We start from the raw sequence: 23,694 nt of genomic DNA on the forward strand, positions 1-23,694 counted from the left end.
CAATTGGTTGCCTCCCACAAGTGCCCCGTCTAGGGCCAGGGATTGAGCCTGCAACCAAGGTATGGGCCCTTGGTCAGAATCAAACCTGAAACCCTCCAGTCCACGGGCTGACTCTCTAACCACTGAGCAAAACCGTCCAGGGCTCATCTTCTTGCTTTTTTCTTAGACTAGCCAAAGGTTTGTTAATTTTATTTATCTTGAGTTTAGTTTGTTCTTTTTTTTTCTAGTTCTTTGAGGTATAGTTAGGTTACTGATTTGAGATTTTCTTCTTTCTTTATGTAGATGTTTACAGCTATAAATTTCACTCTGCACTGCTTTTGCAGCATCTCAAAAATTTTGGTATGTTGTACTTTTGTTTCATTAATCTAAAAGTATTTTTTATTTCCTTGTGATATATTTGACTCATTGGTTTCTTAAGAGTGTGTTGTTAATTTTCACATATGTGTGGATTTCTTATTTTCCTTCTGTTATTGATTTTTGGCTTTATTCTGCTGTGGTCACAGAAGATACTTTGTAAGACTTCAACCTTTTTTTAAACTTACAGAGCCTGATTTGTGGCTTAACATGATTTATCCTGGAGAATGTTCCACTTGAGAACAATGTGTATTTTGCTGTTGTTGGGAAGAGTGTTCTGTGTATGTTGTTAGGTTTAGGTGGTGAATAGTATTGTTCAAATCTTCTATTTACTTATTGATTTTCTGCCTAAATATTCTATTCATTAATGAAAGTAAGACACTGAAGTCTCCAGCTATTGTTGTAAACTGTCTATTTCTCCCATCAATTCTGCAGTTCTATTTGGGAGCTTTGTTGTTTTGTGCTTATATGTTTATAATTGCTATGCTTTCTTGATGAATTGAAACTATTAGCAATATATAATGGCCTGTTTATCTCTTAAAACAGATTTTTACTTTAAGTTTGATATTAGTATAGCTATCCCTGCTCTCTTTTGGTTACTATTTACATAGAGTATCTTTTCACAGCCTTCTACTTTCAATCTGTCTTTGATTTTGGATCTAAAGTGGAGGAGGGAGGCAGGGGAACTGAGTGAAAAAAGGTGAAGAGATTGGGAAGCACAGATTGGTAATTACAAAATTGTTGTGGGGATATAAAGTACAGCATTGGAAATATAGTCAATAATATTTTAATAACTATATACAGTGCCAGATGAATATTGGAAATATCAGGGGGAGCACTTTGTGAAGTATATGATTGTCTAACCACTATATTGTACACTTGAAATTAATACAAAATAATCTTAAATGTAAACTAAAATTTAAAAAATTAAAAATTTTAAAAATAAACTGAGTCTCTTGTAGAGACCATATAGGTAGATTATATTTTCTTATTCATTTTGCCAGTCTGTCTTTTAATTGGTGAGTTTATTTATATTTAAGGTGATAAGGAAGGATTTCTAACATACTTTTGTTTTCTATGTGTCTTATATATTTCCTTTTCTTTTTTTAATTTTTTAAATTTTATTTTTGTTTAAAATATTACAGATGTCCCTTTTTCTCCCCAATGACCCTTTTCAATGCTATATTTTTAAAGTTATTTTCTTAGTTGTGCCTACACTTGGCATCCTAAATTTATAACAATCTAGTTTGAATTTATGCCAACTAATTTTCTTTTTTTCTTTTTTTTTAAAATATATCTTTATTGATTTCAGAGAGAGGAAAGGAGGAGAGAGAAACATCAATGATGAGAGAGTTCAGTGATCGGTTGCCTCCTGCATGTCCCTGACTGGGGATCGAGCCCACAACCCGGGCATGTGCCCTGACTGGGAATCAAACCCCGATCGCCTGGATCCTAGGTCAACGCTCAACCACTGAGCCACGCCCAGCCGGGCTATGCCAACTTATTTTCAATGGGAAACAAAAATTCTTATACAAGTCAGCTCTTCTTTTTTTGTTATTGTCACAAACTACATATTTATACATTGTGCATTAACATCAATTTATAAGTGTTACTTTATTAATTTGCCTTTTAAATAATATAGGAAATAAATACAGGAGAAACAAGCAAAAACTACAATAGTACTGCCTTTTATGTTTACCTGTACATTTACCTACTATATTTGTTTATTAAAATGACTTCAAGTCACTATCTAGTCAGTGTTGGTGTTCCAAAGGTTACTTAAACTCTTTATTCTTCTTTATTCTTTTTCCTTCTCTTTTGACTGAATAATTTCAATTGTGTTATCTTCAAATTTTATAATTATTTTTCTGCCTAGTCAAATCTCTTATTGAATCCTTCTAGTAATTTTTTTAAATTTCAGCTACTTTACTTTTCAGCTCCAGAATTTCTATGTGGTTCTGTTTTATAATTTTCATCTTTTTTAAAAAAAAATATGTTTTTATTGATTTTAGAATGAGAGAAAGGGAAAGGGGGAGGGAGAGAGAGAGAAATATCAATGTGAGAGAGAGACATCAATTGGCTGTCTCCTGCACACTCCTTATTGGGGATCGAGCCCACAACCCAGGCATGTCCTCTGACTGGGAATTGAACCAGCAATCGTTTGGTGCATGGGCCAATGCTTGTACATTGTTCTCCTGGTTTTCTTTAGCTCTTTCATCATATTAGTTTAGTTAGAGTCTTTGTCTAGTAAGTCCAATATTTAGGCTTTCTTAGCAAAAGTTTTTGCCAACTTTTTTAACTGTGACTACGCCATACTTTCTTGTTTCTTTGAATGCTTTTTCTTTTTCTTTTTTTTTTTCTTTTTTGGAAAACTAGATATTTTGAATAGTAGAATGTAGTAACTCTGGAAATCAAATTCTCTCTCTCCCCTGGATTTGCTACTATTGATTGCCAATAGCTGTATTCATCCATTGTTTAGTGACTTTTCCAGACTATTTTTGTTAAGATTGTATTCTTTGTCTTGTGTTGTCATTAAAGTCTCTGTTCCATTATCTCAGTGGGCTACCAACGACATGACAGAGATTTCCTTAAGTACTTGGAGCCAAAAGGAAAAAACATACTTCTCTGGTATTTTTGGCCTGGTTTTGAGGTGAGTGGGGCATTCCTTCAATGCTAAGCCAGGCCACCTATAAAACTCTGCATAAGCTTTTATCTCCTGTTTGCGTGGAGCTCACAGATCTACCATAGGTGCAAGCAAAAGATCCTCTCAGATCGTTTCTGAGCATGCACCCAGCAATATGCATATACATTCCATGCTAGCTTCCCCAGTTATATGTGAGAGCCCTTCGAAGCCTTTATTCCCCCAAGAAACTTCCTCATCAATCTCCTTTTTTCCAGGCTTTTGTGTCTGTCTGTTGCTTTTCTCACTCACCATACCTTACCTCAGGTGGCTACAGGTAGTATATATCTTTTAAACATTTTTTTTTTTGCTAAGCATTGTTTGTGAAGTTCATTGACATTGTTGCATATAGCCAGAGTTGAATTTTTCAACAAATTTTGCTGCTACCCAAGGTGGGATGTCAGTCCATCACAGAACTACCAGACAGGTCAAAACATACAACCACAGGATTTTTAAAACAAGGCCTGCATTAGGCCCCTGGCACCAGCAAGTCACACCAGGAACAATAGCTACCATTCTCATGACTGTCACTATCCTGGGAAATGGAGACTACTAGGCAAATGAGTGAAAACAACACAATGCTTTCTTACCAAAATTCATCTGTTTTTTTCTTCATTAAACAATCCCTTGGTTGCTGTAATTTTTTTTATTAGATTTCACAGCTCTGAAAAATTTTTCCATGTGCATAAATATCATGTTTTTAAAATTGTAGCTTATTAAAGAAATAAACAAAACATCAACATCTCCCCTGGAGCCTCTTTATGACAATGCAAATCATTTGGCTTTCCTGAAACATGTCTATAGATTTTTTTTGAAGAGTAATTTCTTGAATATCTACCACTCACATAACTTCATGTTATTATCCCAAACATGACTTTTTTTTTAAGGCAAACTAAGAATCTCCAAAGATATGAAGTATTCTGGGGCATTCCAGGTTTTCCAATCAGGAAAGTTGCTGCAGAAATGGGGGAAAAATGGGATATTGTTATTGGACTTGGGGGTAAACAATTACAATAAAAGACAACTCCTTAATTAGTTTGTAGCACATGAGCCTCTATAGACAAGAGGATTTACCTTTTCAACAAACATGGCTGATTTTGGAACCAAGCTGCAGTTTCTTACAGTACAAAATTCCAATAAACATTTAGCAAACTTAACCCAAATAAAGATGACAGTCCAGACAGTAGGGTTAAATTTATCATTATAACTTCTAGCCAAGTATGCATCAACTATGTATTTATTTGAATAAAAACCAAGTGCGCTTATAAGATGTTGGCCTTCTGGGTGTAGACACACATAGCCTAAAAACCATAAAATAACCAAACAGCTCAGTAACTGTCCCTCTGCAAAGTGTGAGGACAGAGCCATTTCAGAGATACAGAAAATTTCACTGCAGGCTTTGGGGCAGACCCTCCACATTGTTTAGGAATAGGCATCTGCTTCTGCCCATTGTCTCAAGAGTGCTGAGGTACAAGTGGAAGTGAAGGAGGAAGTAGCAAGATCAGGTGGTTTCCAAATATGAGCTATAAGGCACTAGCTTATTCTGTCCTTGTCTGGCATCCTTCTTTCTGTCCTCAAATGTTTATTTTAATTTTAACTTTGTTTGAACTGTGTAATTCAGTTGGAGATCAAATGGGTAAAAGTATTGAGAATGGTTTATTTACTTCTTGTTTCTCTAGGTCCATTTTTCTAAAGTTATTCAACAGAGGGCTTTGTTACTTAGAGCCAGGTTTTCCCACAGGAGTCTAAAAGAGAGATATAGGAATCTGCCATTCCCAAAGTACGCCAGTTCATGCATCACTTAGTCTTTTAGTTCACTGTAATTCTCTGTCAGCCTTCACGGTGATTGAACAATTGGTTTCCTTAGCTAAAGCCAAACCTCAGCTACACCCTGGCCCTCTGACAGAGGAAAAACACAAAGACCCCCATCTTGTTGGGCAAAGTCTATTGCAATGAATGGCCCATGATAAACAAAAGCCATCTGTGCTGTCACAGGTATTGCTCTATAGTAGACTACAGATATTACCAACAGACTTGGAGGGAACCCACAGACTAGATTTTCATAAATAACATAGTAGTATTTCCAAGAAAAGAGTGATTGCTTATACGAAATGCCTTGCATTGGTCAAGGTGCCTCTTGGGCACCACTCCACATCCTCCCAGCCTCACCAGTTTCTTTTTGCAACCACTGCTGTTGGAATTAGTTCTGTGTAGGACCTGACCAGCAGGTGCAACTTAACAGCACCCAGACTAAGATCCCCTGAACTGTATTTTAATAGACTGCTAAAAACATTCTCATCACCTCTACCGTCACTTCCTCCTAGAGCCTATTTTCAGCACAGTACCTTGTTCAATCTTGTTAAAACATAAGTTGGATCATGTCACTCCTATGCTCAAAGACGACAAGGACCCAACTCATATGGAGCAAAAGTCAAAGTCCATGAAACATCCTACATGCCTGTTATGTTAGGGAGCAGACCTAAGACCACCCTCGCTCTGAAATCCAAGACCACCCTCAGGTTCAATAACTTGTTAGAAGGACTCAAGAACTCAATGACAGCTGTTATGCTCATGGTTATGGTTTATTACAGTAGAAAGACACTGATAATCAGCCAGGATGTGACTTTCCTGGACTCTACATGGGGCGGAGTCCAGAAGAGTCACTCACAAAGAGTGCCCATATGTCCTCTCCCAGTGGAGTTGTGAGCAGCATTAACTTCTCTCAGCAACAATGTGGGACAATACATGTGGAGTATAGTAACCCAAGGAAGTTCAGCTGAGACCTGGAGTCCTAAGTTGTTACTGAGGCCAAATCACATAGACATGATGAACTGTTGGCATGGCTGACCATTAGTCTCCAGTCCTTCCAGAGACCAAGCTGATGGCATGTGACCCAAAACCCCATCCTAAATCACACTGTTAGACTATCTGGTGTGACCCAAGACCTCAGTTAAAAGGACATTCAATCTAAAGCCTTATGATCACCTCCCAAGCATCAAGGGTAAAGGCCAGACCCCTCTTTGGATAAGGTTACTTCTTTACTACACAAGGTCCTACTAGGTCAGGCTCTCTGCTATCTCACAGGCCTCCCTCCCACCACTTTCCTCTTTATCACTTCTCTCCAGCCACACTGGCCTTTGTGCTATGTCCAGCATGTTCAAGACACACCCACTCAGGGCCTTTGCACTTGCTCTTCCCTCTGCCTGCTACCCATCCTCCAGCTGTGATGTACTTTGTTCCCTCACATCCCTCAGGTCTCTGCTCAGAATCCCTCTGCTAGTAAACCCCTCCCTCATGACTCTATTTAAAACCGTAACCTTGAAGATGGCAGCAGATTGAGTGGAAGCTACACTGACACTCTCCCAGGACCAAACTGGAATTAGAACTAAAATATAGAAAAATCATCCTGAATAATCAACTACAACTGATTACTAGCTAGAGAGCACCCTCATAAGCAAGAATGTAAAGTAGAGACCACACATAAAGACTGGTAGGAAGTGTGGAGGCATGAGAGAGCTATCCAGGCTCCCACAGGAAGCAGCTGAAGGTCCCAAGGGATATCTCAGCTGTGCAGGGTTCCCACTGAGGACTCTGGGGCCTAAACTCAAGCTGGGCACCCCAGCCCAGAGCACCAGAACTGAGAAAGGTGCCCATATAACATCTGGCTGTGAAAAGCAGTGAGGTTTCTGTCTGCCAGGGAGAGATGACTGGAAATGTAGGCACTCTCTTAAAGGGCCAACGCACAAAGTTTTGTGTGCAGCCACTCACCTTGGTCTCCAGCAGGAGGGCAGAGTGGACTAGAGCTGTGAGACAAGAATCCAGGGATGCTGGCTGGGGGAATAGAGCTCAGAGGGCAGCCATTTGAATTCCTGTGCTGAGTCATTCCCCTATACAGCAGAGGACATCTTTCTCAGGTAGACATTTACCCTACAAGCAGCTTTTGCCTGAGGCGGAAGCAATTGCCGTACCTTGTTGGAAAACCTCTCGCCCCACCCTGTGGAGTTTCTACAGCCTGAGGCTCATTAAGAGGATAGCCTCTGGGTGCTTTGAGTCTTTGCCTGATTTGCTTCTGGACCCAGGGCTTGGTAAAGTAGACCTTGGTGTGCATCTTGGTCCTGTCCAAACATACCCAGCCCCAGCAGAGAGAACCACAAGCTGTGCAGTGCAGAAAGTTTCAAACAGGATACTCAAAGTCTGTCATGAACAGTGTCTGAGATTGGCATGCACCAGAGACTGTCCAAAAAACTAGGAGTCCTAGCAGCTCTACCTAATACATAGAAACAAATCCAAATAGGTAGCCAAAATGGAGAGATAAAAAACAAGCTCCAAATGAAAGAACAAAAGAATTCTCCAGAAGAAGAGCTAAATGAAATGGAAATAAGCAATCTATCAGATATAGAGTTTAGAATACTGATTTTAAGGATACTCAACAGCATGAGGAAAGAAATGGAAACTATGAAGGAAATTAAAAATGACATGGCAGAAATAAAGACTACATTGCAAGGAATGAACAGCAGAAAAGAGAAAGCTGAGGAGCAAATCAGCGAATTAGGAGACAGGGTAGAAAAAAATCACTCAATTAGAGAACCAAAAAGAAAAAATAAGTTAAAGAACAGGAAGACCGTTTAAGGGAGCTGTAAGACAACATGAAATGTAAAAATATCCACATCATAGGAGTACCAGAAGGAGAGGAAAGTGAGCAAGAGATAGAGAACCTGTTTGAAGAAATAATTACAGAAAACTTTCCTAACCTGGTGAAGGAAAAAGTCACACAAGTTCAGGAGGCACAGAGAGTCCCAAGCAAGAAGAATCCAAAGAGGCCCACGCCCAGACACATCATAATCAAAATGCCAAAAATTCTAGACAAAGAGAGAATCTTAAAGGCAGCAAGAGAAAAACAAGCTGTTACCTACAAAGGAGCTCCCATAAGGCTATCAAGCTGATTTCTCATCAGAAACCCTACAAGCCAGAAGGGAATGGCATGAAGTATTCAAGGTGATGCAAAACAAGGATCTGAAATCAAGACTACTCTATCCAGCAAGCCTATCATTCAAAATAGATGGTGAAATGAAGAGCTTCCCAGACAAAAAAAAAAAAGGCTAAAGAGTTTATCACCACCAAAGCAGCATTGCAAGAAATGTTAAAGGAACTGCTGTGATAAGAAATTGAAATAGAGAGAAAGAGAAACATAGGCATAAAGAAATAAAATGGCAATAGATAAGTACCTATCAATAATAACCTTAAATATAAATGGACTAAATACTCCAATTAAAGGACATAGGGTGGCTGAATGGATAAGAAAACAAGACCCAAGTATATGCTGTCTACAAGAGACCCACCACCTCAGAACAAAAAACTCACACAGGCTGGAAAAAAAAGAACTTCTGGAGGACTTTAAAGGAGAGACAGACAGCAATACTGTCTATGGGACTTTAACACCCCACTGACTTTACTGGGTAGATCTTCCAGACAAAAAAAATCAACAAGGAAACAATGATTCTAACACTAGATCAGATGGATTTCATTGACATTTACAAAACATTTCATTCCAAAGCTGCAAAATATACATTCTCCTCAAGTGCACATGGGACATTCTCAAAGATAGGCCACATGTTAGGACACAAAACAAGTCTCTACAAGTTCAAGAAGACTGAAATCATATCAAGCATCTTCTCGGGAATTCACACCATGGAATACTATGCAGCTGTATAAATGAAGGAACCCTCATTCTTTGAGTCTACATGGTGGGACCTGGAGAGTATTATGCTAAGCAAAATAAGCCAGTCAGAGAAAGACAAGTATCACATGATCTTAATCATATGTGGAATCTAAGGATCAAAATAAACAGAAGAACATAACAGATTCAGAGACATAGAAGCATGGAACAAACTGACGAATCTCAGAGGGAAGCCAGGGGTGAGTGGGTGGGTGGGGAGGTATTAAGTTAAGAATTTATAGGCATATATGCATAACCCTGGGACACAGACAGTGTGGTGAAGGCCTGAGGGAGGAGTCTAGGGGGGAGAGGATCAATGGGGGAATTGGGTGACATTTGTAATACTTTCAACAATAAAGATAAATTCAAAAAATAAAATAAACAAATAAAATAAAACTGTAACCTCAGTACTACATACTAGCCTTTCCCAGCTGCCTCACAGCTTCTCTTGCTCCATGCAAGTCAGCACTATTGCATAAACATTTGTTGACTATCTCACCCTATAAACTGTATGCACCCTATTGGCCAGTATCCTTGCTGCTTTGTTCACCACTCTGTTCCAGCATCCAGAACAGTGCCTGATACATAGTAGGTGTTGAATAAATATTCAGTGAATGAATGAGTCTCTATGCCTCCAAAGCATGAATGAGGAATTAGCTAGCCACTGAAGGTGAGAAAATAGCTCCTCCAGAAGTTGCCTTGGTTTCTTTTAGACATTAATCAGGTAAAAACATTTTTAAATGTTAAAGAAAGAACTAACGTCATAACCCAATTTTATACTGAACTTGCTCCTGTTGGAGTCTGCCCATCCTCGAAGCCTGGGAGTCTCTGGTTCAGTTCAATTTATTTTGTTCTTTTCTTCCCTCCTCCATTTACCTGCTGGTGATTTTCCAGGGAATTACAAATGATGCCAGTGTTTGACAGATGGGAGAACTGAGCTGGATGATCTGTCAGGTCCTGACCAGCTCTTACAGGCCAGGTTCAAGTTCATAAACTATTCCTTTTGTACCTCTTCTGCCTGCCACTGTCTCTCTGCTCTCTTCTTTCCTTCACTGTCCTGGCTGCCCACTGACATCTCTTTATAGCAGCCCCAGCAGCTGATCCCCACCCCCACCCCAGTGAAGTGGTGGCTATATCTAAGGCGTAGGAGAAAGGGAAGAGTCCACTGATGGGTTCATTAAGTCTCAGCTTTCTCTTCTTGGACCCTGACAATCTCTGAGGTGGAGGCAGTCTGATAACTGCTATACCCTTCAGAAGTCACCTTTACAGCACGACAGGGAACATTACAAGGTCTCAGAGGTTGTCTCTAAGGCACCTCACTGCCCGCTGCCCTCACCGCCCATTGCACCTCTCCCAAATCCTTGGGCAGCTAGCTAACTGCTGCTACAGCAGCCCACTCCACCTCCATTATGACAATAAAACTGCTCCTCTGCCCCATCACAATTCCCTTCCACCCTCCTCTAATTCATCTATCAGAGCAGCTGATTGCAATCCGCTCTCAGGCAAAGAGGAGCTAATTAAATCCGAACATGTCACAGCCAAGCATTCAACCTCCCCAGAAGGTTCATACCTCAAAGATCCCAAAGGAATCATCTTGAACTTAGCCATTCTCTACCCTGGCCATACGTTAGAGTCAGTAGGGCAACTTTTTGAAAACTCTGATGCTTGCCTGTCCCAGATCAACAGAATCACAATTCAGGAGCCAAAGAGGATGGGGCAGAGCACGAGGGAGGGACAGGCCTCGGTATGGTTAGAGTTCCCCAGGGGAGCCCAGGTGCAGCCTGGTGAGGAGCCTGGCCACTGCTGCAGGGGCATCTCCCACAGGCCCTCTGGGGCTTTCTGGAGATACAACCACCTCCACCTGAGATCCAATTCGTGACCCCAGAGTGAACTCCCATTCCCCCAAGCAAATGGGCTTGACCGCATCTTCACACCTCTGTTCAGTGGACCAAGGGGCAGTTTGGGAGGGAAGAGGGCTCAAAACAATATCCTTTCAGATATTTGTGATGACTCAAAGCCAGAGACTTTAGTCATTGTTTGGCCCTTAACCAGCCTCTCACAAGCTGCTTCATACCCACCACACCACACCTCACCCAGAGGCTGTGAGCCTATAGTCTTGGTTGTAAAATGATACTGAAACCCCAGTGAACCTCTCAATGTGTCTTTCTGGATGGCAGCAGCATCTTCTCAGGTGGCACCAGGAAGCAGTCACCCGGATAGCCCCATGTCCAGTGGTGATGCTGCAGTGGACTGAAAATGAAGTCAAAACAACTCTCAGAACTCTTAGAGGGACATAGCTCACAGAATTAGCCAAAGCATCCTGCAGTAGAAAGGAGAGCACCCTTTGCAGCCATACAGCATTGGCCCCATCAGCTGGGACTTAGGGATTTTCCGAAGTCTGGGACCAGGGTCTGACCCCTTGAGGCTCTCCTGGTCTCTTGCTGACACCCCTGCATTATGTGTGTGCTGGGCAAGAGAGGAGCAGAGAGCAGAAAATGAAAAGACAGATCGGCTCATTCTTGAGACCAGTCAGATGATATAGAATATTGATTTTCTTGCCTAAAAAGAAAAGTGAAAAGCGATTTCTCATGGGTGTAGGTATGTGTGTGTGTATGCAAATACATGTGTGTGTGTATATATGTGTGTGCTCAGCCACTAGGCATAATCTTATTCAAATTTTAGTCCTCACACCTGTCATTTACCTAAATCTGTACTCACTCTCCTAACTGCCAACTCTGTTGACTGGTCCTCCCAAGTCACTATGCAGCATTTGACAGTAGTGACTGGTTCCTTCTTGACACTTGCTCTCCCATAGCTTCTGTCACTCTCTCCTGGTTCTCCTCAGAGTTCTTTGGCTGCTCTGACTCAGTCCTCTGCCTTCCCTTCCATGTTGATGCACTTTGTGTTCAGCTTCTAGCCCTTTCCTATCCAGGGAGCTTCACCTATACCGTGGCTTCACACATTATATATACTGATGACAAGCCATTTCTCTCCCAGGCACCCAGGAGAAACATGGGGCTCATTCCAGTCTCCTCCATCTTTCTAATATTCCCACATCAGGGACCTGGGGCTGCCTCTATAAAGTCTTTAGCATCTCTCATGTCCATTACCCACCCCCTCCAACTGACTTCAAGCCACATCCTCTCTCTCCTGGACTATTGTAATTGTCTCCAAACAAGACCTTCCTCTTCTAGTCTCAGCATCTACCATCCTTCTCCACTTGTTACCAAAGTTATCATTCTAAGGAGCAAATCTTGACATGTCTCCTCAGCCTGGGAGAACTTCAAATCTCTGTCATATTGTCATATATCATATTCCATTTGAGTGGGATCATGAGTAGTGGGTTAGTCGGGGTCCATCCAAGAAAATGAAAAACTATTCTAGATATTTCAAACAGAAGGAATTTAATATACAGAGAAGTGGTTACACAAGTGATGGAGGATCTGGGGATCTAGAAGAGAGTGAGGCAATCAAGAGATTTTCATGAAGGAGGCAATGTGAATAGCCTAGAATTTGGGGCCACCCAGGAGAAGCTGGAATCACACAGGAACATCTGTCAGGATCAGGAGCCTAGAAGCAGCAGCTAGATACTGCTGGAGATGTCACCTGGAACAGAGAGAAAAAATAAAAAATATCCTAGCTTTTCCCAACTTCTTATCCTCCAATCTCATGCCAGAGTCTTCTGTTGGCCAAACCCAGCCATAAGTCAGCTACGTGATCCTAGAAAGTTCAGTTTCCTACAACACAAAGCAGAGCAAGGGAAGGTTGGGAAACAGATGTGACAGCAAACAAGCAAACGACTATCATAGAGGTTAGGACATTTATACATCTGTGGGGTTTTCTTCAGACATAAAGCTCAGTCATGGAACCTCTGAAAATCTACTTCAACAGGCATGGTTTGCACAAATTTACCTTTGCAAAACCTCTTCAAACTAGTCAACATATTAGTCTTCTAAATATGAAATGAATATTTCTTGGCTCAAATCATTTCCTCCTGCCTAGAGTAAATATTCTTGTGCTCTCTACTTATTTAAATACAACTCATCTTTGAAATCCCAGCTTTATTCCTGTCTCTTCCAGTAGTATTTCCTGATCACCACCGTCAGGATAGGATGGACAAGTATTACCAACTCTAGTTGAACATGGTATGGCTGAGAAGTGGCAGGATGCAGCACTAAAATCTCTTCACTATAATGTTAGAGGGACGTAGGATGTTTTCTTTCATGTGAAAAGATTTCCATTGATGTAATTTCTGACCTTTCTCTACCTCTTACTCCATCTAAGAGAAGGTGAAGAAACTTCCAAGAAGAATATACTGGACTTGACTCTACCCTTTTACCTCTTGGGAGTGAACATGACAGCAGGCGCCAGGAGTTCTTTGTTCCTCCGTACTCTGTCTCACCTGGTCCATGCCCACAGGAATGTGGGGTAAATATGTTCAATTGTGGAATTACTTTGTAAGTTCCTTTGGTTCTCACAACGAGCTATGGCTTCTAACTTAGTCTTTAACAATAACACAGCAGTATCGTGGCCCCATCTGCTACTCCAGGTCTCCCAGTTTTTTCAGAACTTGAACAGGATAGAGGGGTGATATTTATCAGTCCTCATAAGAAACTCTGACATATGACTTTTATATCAGGCTCTTATTCATAGATTCCTTGATAACCACATTTTGTTTTTTAATGAAACACACCTCTAACTCTGACCTAATTCTTTCTGGACTTCAGTGATAACCTGGCATTTCTTTGGTTGAAATGTCAGCAAAAGTGGGTCCTCATCTTCCTCACTGTTATGATTGCTTGATGACTTCAGGTCCTGTCTCCTTGCTCTTTACCAGAACAATCAACGCCGCTGGGACAAGTCATGTCCAGCCCACAGTGATCTCTGACTCTTCTGAGCCCTTGGTGAGGCATCATAAAATGGTTGCTAAGAACATGGGCTCTGGAGCCAGACTGCCTGCATTTGAATGGTTTCCCCACTTAACAGCTGTCTAGCCTGAGGCAAGATACTTAAACTCCCTATATTATGGCATTACATAATAAGTGATGTTCATAAAGACGATGTGAATCATCAAGCTAATTTAAAATCTGTTCAATATACTCTGTTGAAGAAGGTAGAAAAATATATAACACATTCTACAAATATTTATATCTACAATGATTTTCAAACTGTTGGTGCTTAAATGACTAAGCTTTAATTATCCTGAAAAACAATTTATAGTGGATGCATTACTTCCTTACACTACTATACAGGGTGTAGCAAAAGCAGGTTTACAGTTGTGAGTATGCGAAACACAGAGTTTATTCTTATATTATTTTTTATTAATTATTGTATTATTTTCCATACTCATAACTGTACCTACTTTTGCTCCACCCTGTATAATTTATGCATGAATATTGAAACTTTGGAGGAGGCAACATAGGAGAGTGGGAGGTCCAGATTCAAAGGCAGACCTTATTTTGAATCCCATCTCTGCCACTTAGTGTGTGAATTCATGTAAGGCATTTAATATTCCTAAGCAACTGGGTCTGTATGTAAAAGTGGGAATAGCCCTGGTCAGGTGGCTCAGTTGGTTGGAGCGATGTCCTGTACACCAAAAAGGTACTGGTTAAATTCCCAGTCAGAGCATATACCTAGGTGGTGGGTTAGATCCCCAATAGGGGCACGTACAGAAGGCAACCAATTGATCTCTCTCTCTCTCTCTCTCTTTCTCTCTCTCTCTAATATGTGTGTGTGTGTGTGTGTGTGTGTGTGTGTGTGTCCTCAGGTGAGGATTAAAAAATAATAATAAAGTCACATTTTTAAAAAGTGGGGGAAAAAATTACTACCTTGCAAAACTGTCATGAAACTTAAATGAAATAACGGAGGTGCAAGAAGACACATGGGCACTGACTCTAGAAAGGGGTGGATTCTTAAACAGCTACGACTGTAATCCATTGGGATCTGGACTGAATGCTCTTGGGTGGAGTCAGACAGGATTCTTCTGCCCATCTACCTATTTGCCTCGAGAAATACAAAGACCCCTCTAAGGGAAAGGGACCTCTTCCCTTTGCGATTCAAAATTATTAAACTATGTCTGATGGGCTTGAAATCAGAACCAAGGCCAGATTACACGAAAGTGGAGAATAAGGTGCCTGGGAATTCTTCCTGAGGGCAGTGGAAGACCAAATGCAGAGGTAAGCAAGCCTCTCTCATTAAGGGCTGGAAAACAAGCTTTCACTCTGGGTCTCTGAGTTCTCAGCACTGTCCTTACTCAGCCACCCTGGTGACAGGGTTATGCCTAGCGAAGAGGCCTTGTGAGTGAATCTAAAGAGTTTTAATGAAGCCATAGGAGATCCACAAAGTACATCCAAAGCAAGAAAAATTGATATAAGTAAAGCATCTAACAAAAGGAATTAGTAAAAATAAAAGCAGAAATCAATTTAAAAGGAAAAAATTATATAACTAGTAAATACATCAAAGAGCTGGTCATAGAAAAAATATCCCCTTTTCTATACCTGTTACTATATATGTATTGCATATTCAAAAATTAAATTATAAGTAGATGGTCGATTAGATAGATGATAGGATAAATTGTTGCAGAGGTAAAACTCCAGCCTGTCATAGCTCCCTTAAAGGAGGTCAGTGGAAGGAAAGGCAGTTTGTCCTATTCCAGGGCACCATGCCAGGAGAAACCCATTTTTTCAGAAGGAATGGCTCTCTTGGGGCCTCATCTAATGGCATGGCGAGCCCAGCTTCCCTCCATTTGTTTCTCTCATACTCACATCCAATCTTTCAGTAAATCTTTTCTTATCTACCTTAAGAACATATCAGAATCCAACCATTTCTCACTACCTCCACCACAGTCACACTGGTCCAACCTCCTTACCTCTCACTTGGATTATCATAATCCTCATCAATCTATCTGTTTCCACCCTTGTCCCCCTACAGTTTATTTTCAACATGGAGCTAGAGTGGTCCTTTTATAAGAAGCCATGTCATTTTCATAACCCTCCAGTGGCTTTCCATCTCGCTCAGAGTAAACACCCAAGTTCTTACAAGGTCTGTCCTCACCAACCCACACACACACACCCTAACTGTACCTCTTACCCTTCCTTCTCCCCTGTATTCCCTAAGCTCTAAACATTGGCCCCCTTGCACACTCTAAGCAGTGCCTTTGCCCTTGTGATTCCTCCTGTCTGGAATTGTTTCCTCCAATAGCGCCCGTCTCCCTCACATCATCCAACTCTTTGATCAAATGTCAGTTTACCAGTAAGGCCTTTCTTGACCATGTATTTCAAATAGCAGCTTCACCAGTCCACTCACACACACTCTTAGCCAATCTCAGCCAGTCTACTCTTCCCTGCCTATTTTCCTACACAGGTCCTTGACATACCATTTACTGCATTTGCTTATTTGTTTTCTACCTCCTTCCATTAAAATGTAATTTCCTAGGGACAGAGACTATGTCTGTCTTGTTCATTATGTCTCTAGAGCCTAAAACAATTTCTGGCACATTGGAGGTGCTAAGTAAATATAAGAAAGTGGGTAGACGAATGAACAAATAAATGGATGGATGGATGGATGGATGGATGGATGGATGGATGGATGGATGGATGGATGGACAAACCTGTGGTGCTGAACACTTTGGACATACAGATAAGCTGTCTCTGGCCTTTCTTCCTATTTCCTCCCCCATTTAACCAAAGATTACTCAGAAGGAACCATGTCCTACTCACTTTTTTGGAAAAGTTCTCAGATCCCAGCATGTGGGTGACTTGGGGACTTTCTAGATGCAGACACACAGTCCCCAAGGCAACAGCAACAGCAATGGTTCCATATCAGTGGCCAACCGCTGGTGGCCAGCCTCTGGATCAAGTCACTTACACACATGGCTATGGAGTTTACCAACCTCAAGGGAATTGTCTAAGTGTATGCTCTCCTAGCAAGAGGCAAACATGACCAGGATGGTAGTTCAATGTGAGTGAGCATCCCTGGGGATCCTTGGGCATATCAAGGTGTGAGTCCCAGCACATCTGATTCAACAGGCATGCAAAAGCATTTGTCGAATAAATGATGAAGGAAATACTGGATTTCCTGCTAATTTTGGCAGACGAAGATTTGGAGTTGTATGTAGATTTCCAATGAAAGAGAAATATTATTTTTACCCAACCTGTGATATTCTTTGTATATATCATGTTACTGTCCAGCAGGTAAAACTTAGTCAAAATTTACTCATTAGTTCCTTCCTTTTTTTTAGCCCCCAAACATCTAGCACTACCCTGGAGTATGTGCTCTCCACCACATAAAAACACCTCAGTATACACATACACTTCTTGTTAACTGAATATGTTAGGGTTCTCCAGAGAAACAGAGCCAACAGGGTATATAGAGATATATAGAAAGAGATTTATTATGAGGAATTGGCTCATGAGATTATGGAGGCTGAGAAATCCCATAATCTGCCATCTGCAACCTGGAAGCCCAGGAAAGCTGGTGATGCAGTTCCACTCAAAACCTGAAGAGCACCGATGCCTGGGTCCAGGAGAAGATGAATGTCTCAGCTCAAGCAGAGAGGGCAAATTCACCCTTCCTCTGCCTTTTTGTTCTGTTCAGGCCGTCAATGGATTGGATGATGCCCACCCACAATGGAGAGGAAATCTTTATTCAGTCTACCAATTCAAACGCTAATCTCTTCTGCAAACACCCTTACAGACACTCCCAGAAATAATGTTTTATCAACTATTTGGGCATCCCTTAGCCCAGTCAAATTGACATGTAAAATTAACCACCACATCAAATAAGTAGTAATCATAATATATTTTTTCCATGGTAGTAGATCCAAGGGAAAACCTCTCACAATCTCTTTTCTGATATAAGACAATATGACAAAAGGACCAATGTCTTTTGACATAGTACATTTGGTTATTAACTTTGAACTGTCTTTAAGTAACCTGATATTAAATATGATTATGGTCATAGATGCAGAATAATGTATGTCTTTGCAACTAGATTCTGAAGAGCTTGAAAGAGGTGTCATATCTAGACTTTGCAACTCTAGGGCTTGACATTGGGCTCAGTAGCTAACAGGAGAATCAACCACCGGTCTCCAGCATTTCCTCGGATTTAAGTTGGATGGGAGTTTCTCTAAAATTTTTCCTTAGACCTCTTGCTATAGAAGGCCCTGCCATCAATATAAGGGTTATAGTCACATAATAATAATATTGATATAATTCCTGGGGGGGGGGGGTGTGTATCAAAAATCACTCAAGGAATATGTGTTCTTCTGACTTCTTCATGTCAATTAATTTATCTGACCCCCCACCCCAGTTCCACCACTCCTCCACTAAGGCACATTTTATTTACTTATTTTATTTTACTTTTCAATTACAGTTTACATTAAATTATTTTGTATTACTTTTAGGTGTACAGCATAGTGATTAGACAATCATATACTTTACAAAGTGGTCCCTCCAATATTTCAAGTACCCACCTGGCACCATACACAGTTATTGCAATGTTATTGACTATATTCCCTAAGTTGTACTTTACATTCCCATAACTATTTTGTAACTACTAATTTGTATTTTTTTATTTGCTTCCCCTTTTTCATCCAGCCTCCAACTCCCTCACCCTCTGGCAACCATCAGTCTGTTCTTTGTATCTATGAGTCTGTTTCTATTTTGTTTGTTCATATATTTTGCTCTTTAGATTCCACATATAAGTAAAATAATATGGTATTTGTTTTTCTCTGTCTAAGTTATTTCACTTAGCATAATAACCTCCAGGTCAATCCGTGCTGTCATGAATAGTAAGATTTCATTTTTTTATGGCCACGTAATTTCCATTGTATATAAGTACCACCGCTTTTTTTATCCACTTTTGTACTGATGGGCACTTGAGTTGCTTCCATATCTTGGTTATTATAAATAACTGCAGTAAACATAGAGGTGCATACACTTTTTTGAATTAGTGTTTTAGGTTTTTTTGGATATAAACCCAGAAGTAGAATCATTGGGTCATAAGGCAGTTCCAATTTTTAATTTTTTGAGAAACCTCCACACTGTTTTCTGTAGTGGTTGCACCAACCTGTATTCACTAAGGGACATTTTAAATACAACAGAAATGACAGAACAAAACATGTTAAGCAAAGTCCTCACCCTTTAAGGAGAGTCTTGTGAAGCAAGGGCACTGGAAGAGTTCAAATCGGCTTTCAAGTCTACAAAGTAAAAATCAGTTTCATCATTTGGTTCCATTTTCTGCTTTGCTCCCATGCATAACTGAACCTTGACAACAGGAATGGAAGCCAGAGTTCCTCACTTGCTGCTCCTCCCCTCAGCTCCCTCCGTGGACACAGACAAGAAGCTGGGACACCCACGCTGGAAAGCCCTATGTTAATGTCCCCCGCTCACACCCCAACTTCAAATCCATTGTTTTCTTTAGAAGAGAAAGTCATGCAAACTTCAAGAAAATGTAGCATTCAAGAGGCCTTAGGCAAGCAGCTCTTCAGAAATAATTATCTCACAAACTGTGGATGCACCTTTTTTTTCTTTCTACTTTTTGGCAAGAGAGCCTTTAAGAAAAATGACTTACTGTTGCTTAATAGGATTAAATCTTTAACTGAAGCATTTTCTTCTAATCCACTCACTACTTTCTAATCCCCTGTGAGTCAGAATGTAAGAAAAAGATTCTATTTTGACTCAAAATCCACATTCTTGGAGGTCCCACACCCTTGCACTCTTCAGACCCTCCTTGCTGAATAGGGCCACCCCACAGGACTCTCCAACCGGGAGGCCTAGGTGGGTGGGCGGGGTTCATTCACAAAGACCACCTCTCCTCATCAGGCTCTGCTTTGTATTTACTTACCTGACCTTGACTTTCTTTCTTTCTTCTTCTTTTTTTTTTTTTAATACACACATCTGAGATGTTCCTTCTTGAGATAAATTTCCAGAGATCTTTAAAGGAAAAGGCCCTGGAGAAGCACCCCTGTGAGCTGACTCAATGTTTCATTCCATGATACAGATTTTATTTTGAAAAATCTTACCCAGAAATTCATAAAGCAATACTGACTCATTCTAACATATTCCCTATTAGTAGATATGTAATGAGAATAATATTGAAGTCAGAATTAAAATACCTAGATTATCAGCCAAGTTCTCCTACCTACTAGCCGAGTCACTAGTATTTCTGAATCCCAGTTTTCTCATCCATTAGGTGGGGCTAATAATGCCCACCTAGGAATCTTCACAAATGGGAAGGGCAATCATATATGAATATAACTCATACACTACAATGTGTGCTACAAAATACAAGGTGCTATTATTTTCCACTCTAAGCTTTGTTTTTGTTTAAATTGTGTAGCATCCCCTTCACTTGATATAAGCACTGAATGTTATCTAGTGTTATCTTCTGCAATCTATGCACCTGCATAAACCTTTGTTATCACTGGTTGTTTGGACAATCCTGATGGCCTACAAAAAATAATATTAATGATATATAATCCTGGATTATCAAGGCTTTTCTGTTTGGCAGGTGTTACTGCTATGTTGGCATAGGATTAGACTATTAGGGAAGATAAATGTTTTGCAGAAGTATTTATTTCTCTAGCAGAACAGGACTTTGTGCAATTAACTCACTGGAAAAGTCACATAATATATGATATGACAAGATTCTTCCCCAGGAAATACTGCCATTGAAAAGCAAAGGAGCAAAATTGACCTCTACCAAGTGAGAAGCATTTTGGAGTCCCTTTTATGCAATGGGAGGAAGAGAAATTTGTTCTGAATTTCAGAAGTGCTGCTAAAAAACTGAGTTCCTGGCTTCTCTGTGCTATGCTGAACACTCTTTTATTCCACAGGACACTCAGTGGCTTTGGTGTGTCCCAGGCTCAAACTAAAAACACACAGACCTGCGTGCATGCTGGCAGCAGCTTTTCACTAAGCACTTACAGGTCTTGAGCACAAGAACAGACACCATGACAAATTACTTCTGCGGAGGAGGCCAGGGGAAAGCCCAGCCTGCCTGGCCACCAGGCAGTGTGTCCTGGGATGTCCCTCCTCCCTCGGGGTGGATCAGAGAACATTCTGGCTGACGCATGGGTAGATTTATCAAAGTACAAGATCCAGAATGTCCCAGACACATATATCATCCCCATCCTCCTCAAGCAGAGAGGCACTTGCAAAGGCAAGTGCTCGTGGAGAGAAGGGCTTGCAAATCCTACTAATGACAAGTTGGAGAGCTGACGCCTGGAGTGTCTGGCAGAAGTGGCTATTCTGTCTGCGGAAAGAAAACCTTCTCCTCTCCTGAACCAACACAATGGAGCACTTCCCTTGATTGCCTTTATTAAAATATTTCTTATAATTTCATTCCAACTGAGATCTTTCTAAAAGATGAACAGGTAAAGAAAAATCTTTGTTAATTCAGACACTCTGGAGAGAAGATATTTTACAAGAAAGACAGCTCTCATATTCTTTCTGGAGCACACTCAAGTTAATCAAATGTTGCTCTGTTGGAGCCTGTAGGAAACCTGTTCTGATGCTGAGGTGACATAAGCTGTATTTAGCCTCTCAATGGTTTATCTGTGTTCCGTGCTTCTCAAGACTTCTGTGTTCTCTTTGATCGTCTTTACCTCAACTATGGGCAACTCTTAGGGTTTTTGTGGGGGTTTTTTGTTTTTTTAGGAAAGTCTGTCAAATATATAAATGTAAACTTCAGGCCCACATCTTTTCAACCTGATTCATCCCAAAATCTGGCTTTGTGAGGTGTGAAGTAACGAGGAAGTGTTATCATAATGGAGCCCGGGAGCACCAGGCCTCAATCTGTGGGTCTTATGTTCGGGCCCCACATGAATCATTTATCCTTATATCCTAAGGCATGCTTTACTTTGTAGGATACGTGAAATTACCAACCCTTACATCTTTTAACGGTATCAAATTTAAAACCCAAAGATTATTAATACCAGATTCTTGTTTATTGTTTCATTATTTCTGAAATCATGCTCTGTAGTGAAGGTCTCTAAATATTTTCATATTAATGTGCCACCCTGGGGGGAGCAGAACTGAAATTGTCTTCCAACTACAATATGTAGCACAAGAAAAATCATTTCTTACAGAATTAGCCCCCGTAACAATTATCCACCGGTGCCTGTTTCTGACTGCAGAATTTGACCACCGCTCTGAATCCTCCTCGCTGGCATTTTCTTTACTGGATTGCCAAAATCCTGCAAACAGTTACAGTTTACAGATGTTTCTTCTGAATTGCTTTTTATGTTAGATTTACCTGAGACCATTTTACCACATATATTCTGTTCCCCTATGAAAAAAGACTCCAAATTCCTGAGGGAAAGCCTCTGGTGACCATGTTTACCTGGATCTTTCTGTGTGGAGGGGTGAGTAAGAGGGGACTGAGAAGGGGTCAGCTTTATCCCTCCAAAATATGCAAATGAGGGTAAAAGCTATTGCCAGAAAATGAGAAATAGTTTGGCAGTCAAGATTTTTTAAAATTCAAAAATCTACCATAACACAGATGGAACGTGCTTCTCTACACAGGGCTAAGCCAGAAGTAAATCACAGGGTAGAAGCATCTTTTGACCCATTTCATTGGATTCCCAAATGTCCAAAGTCCCAAACTCCCAACTTAATGTATTAATCTATTTTCTTCTTACTATCATTTAAAAGCACTATTTTTGTTATTGTTAATTTGGTTTGGGGGAAGGAGAGAAAACATTTATCCTCAGTTTTAAGTACGTAAATCAAATTCAAATTTTCTACTGTATGGTAATCTACCAAAATTCATTAATTAAATGTCTGCCTAGTCACCGAAGACAATGCTACCATCTTATAAGCTTAACCACCTCTTATGCAGAATAGTTAATGACCTAACACAGAGTGCTGCAAAATTCTTTCTTGGCTAGAATCTGCATCCTGCCATTGTATCTGTGGTTGCCAGATTATCAATCTGATGAGAACACTTCCTATACGAAGAGCTGCTGACCTAAGAGCCTGGCTTGTGTCAGGGTTAGCAACACAGGCCAGAAATGAACACCAAACTAGACATGATCGATAGTTTCAAACCTCATTTCCATTAGCTAAGCAAATGTAAGCCCAGCACCCAGACAACCTTGCCCATCCATAAATTGGAATTAAACACTAACTTTTCAAAGTTAAAGAGGAAGGTAGATGCTAAAACATTTAATATGCCCTTTGCAAAGCTTGATACCATATCTACCAAAAGCATTACTTCATATAGGGAAAATGGAAGGATTTATGCCCTGCCTCATCAAACTTGAGAATATGGATTGTTTCATAGTCCATTATACCTTGTGTAGAAAGCATATCACTCATGTGGATTTTAGCTTGCTAGGTCAAAAAATTCCCCTTAATAATAAATAAATAAATAGCACATGGAGATGCTTTGCATGGGAAAAAATTCATTCTTCAAGCATCGAAGGAAATCTATACTTGTAGAAATGTGGCCAAGTTTATCAACTTGGGAAAATTAATTAATGTGGTGGCCAGATTGTATTAACTTCACCTGTCCTTCCTTCTTCAGAACAAGTTAGAAACTTTAGAGATTTTGAAAATAAGAGACCTATCTAACCTTTTTGTCATCAAGAAGTGGGGGTCTCCTTCAAGTTACTTGAGAAAAGCAATTTCAACACGGGGGGGGGGAGGGGGACGACAGTATTTTGTCCAGATGTTCAAAAGTCATTTAGCCTGAGCGAAAGGAAAAGAAAGATTTTTAAATTAAGAAATTAATGCAAAAGCGAAATGCCTTTGGTCTAACTTCTCTTGGAGTCGCTAAGAGACGTGCGGAAATCTGTGAGGACTGACCTATCTTGAATGACACGAATTCTTCAGGCCTGTAGCCACTGCTCCCACGAGGGGCGCCCCTGCGGAACGAGCCGGGCCCGCGTGGCCGTGGCCCAGGGCGTCCTCTGCAGCCCGGGCGCCTTCGCCCGCGGGGT

At 40.6% G+C, this 23,694-nt stretch overlaps 1 long non-coding RNA gene across 1 annotated transcript; it reads right to left on the bottom strand.

The window, feature by feature from the left end:
- Positions 1-12,133: 12,133 nt before the first annotated feature.
- On the bottom strand, positions 12,134-23,418 carry LOC308567703. The gene is made up of 3 exons (XR_014000361.1): positions 23,328-23,418; positions 18,890-18,948; positions 12,134-12,356 (listed from the first exon to the last, which is right to left on the bottom strand). It is a non-coding gene; the product is annotated as an uncharacterized lncRNA (long non-coding RNA).
- Positions 23,419-23,694: the final 276 nt, after the last annotated feature.

This window comes from Miniopterus schreibersii (genome assembly GCF_964146895.1).
Source record: "Miniopterus schreibersii genome assembly, chromosome: 1".
Classification (NCBI taxonomy): Eukaryota; Metazoa; Chordata; class Mammalia; order Chiroptera; family Miniopteridae; genus Miniopterus; species Miniopterus schreibersii.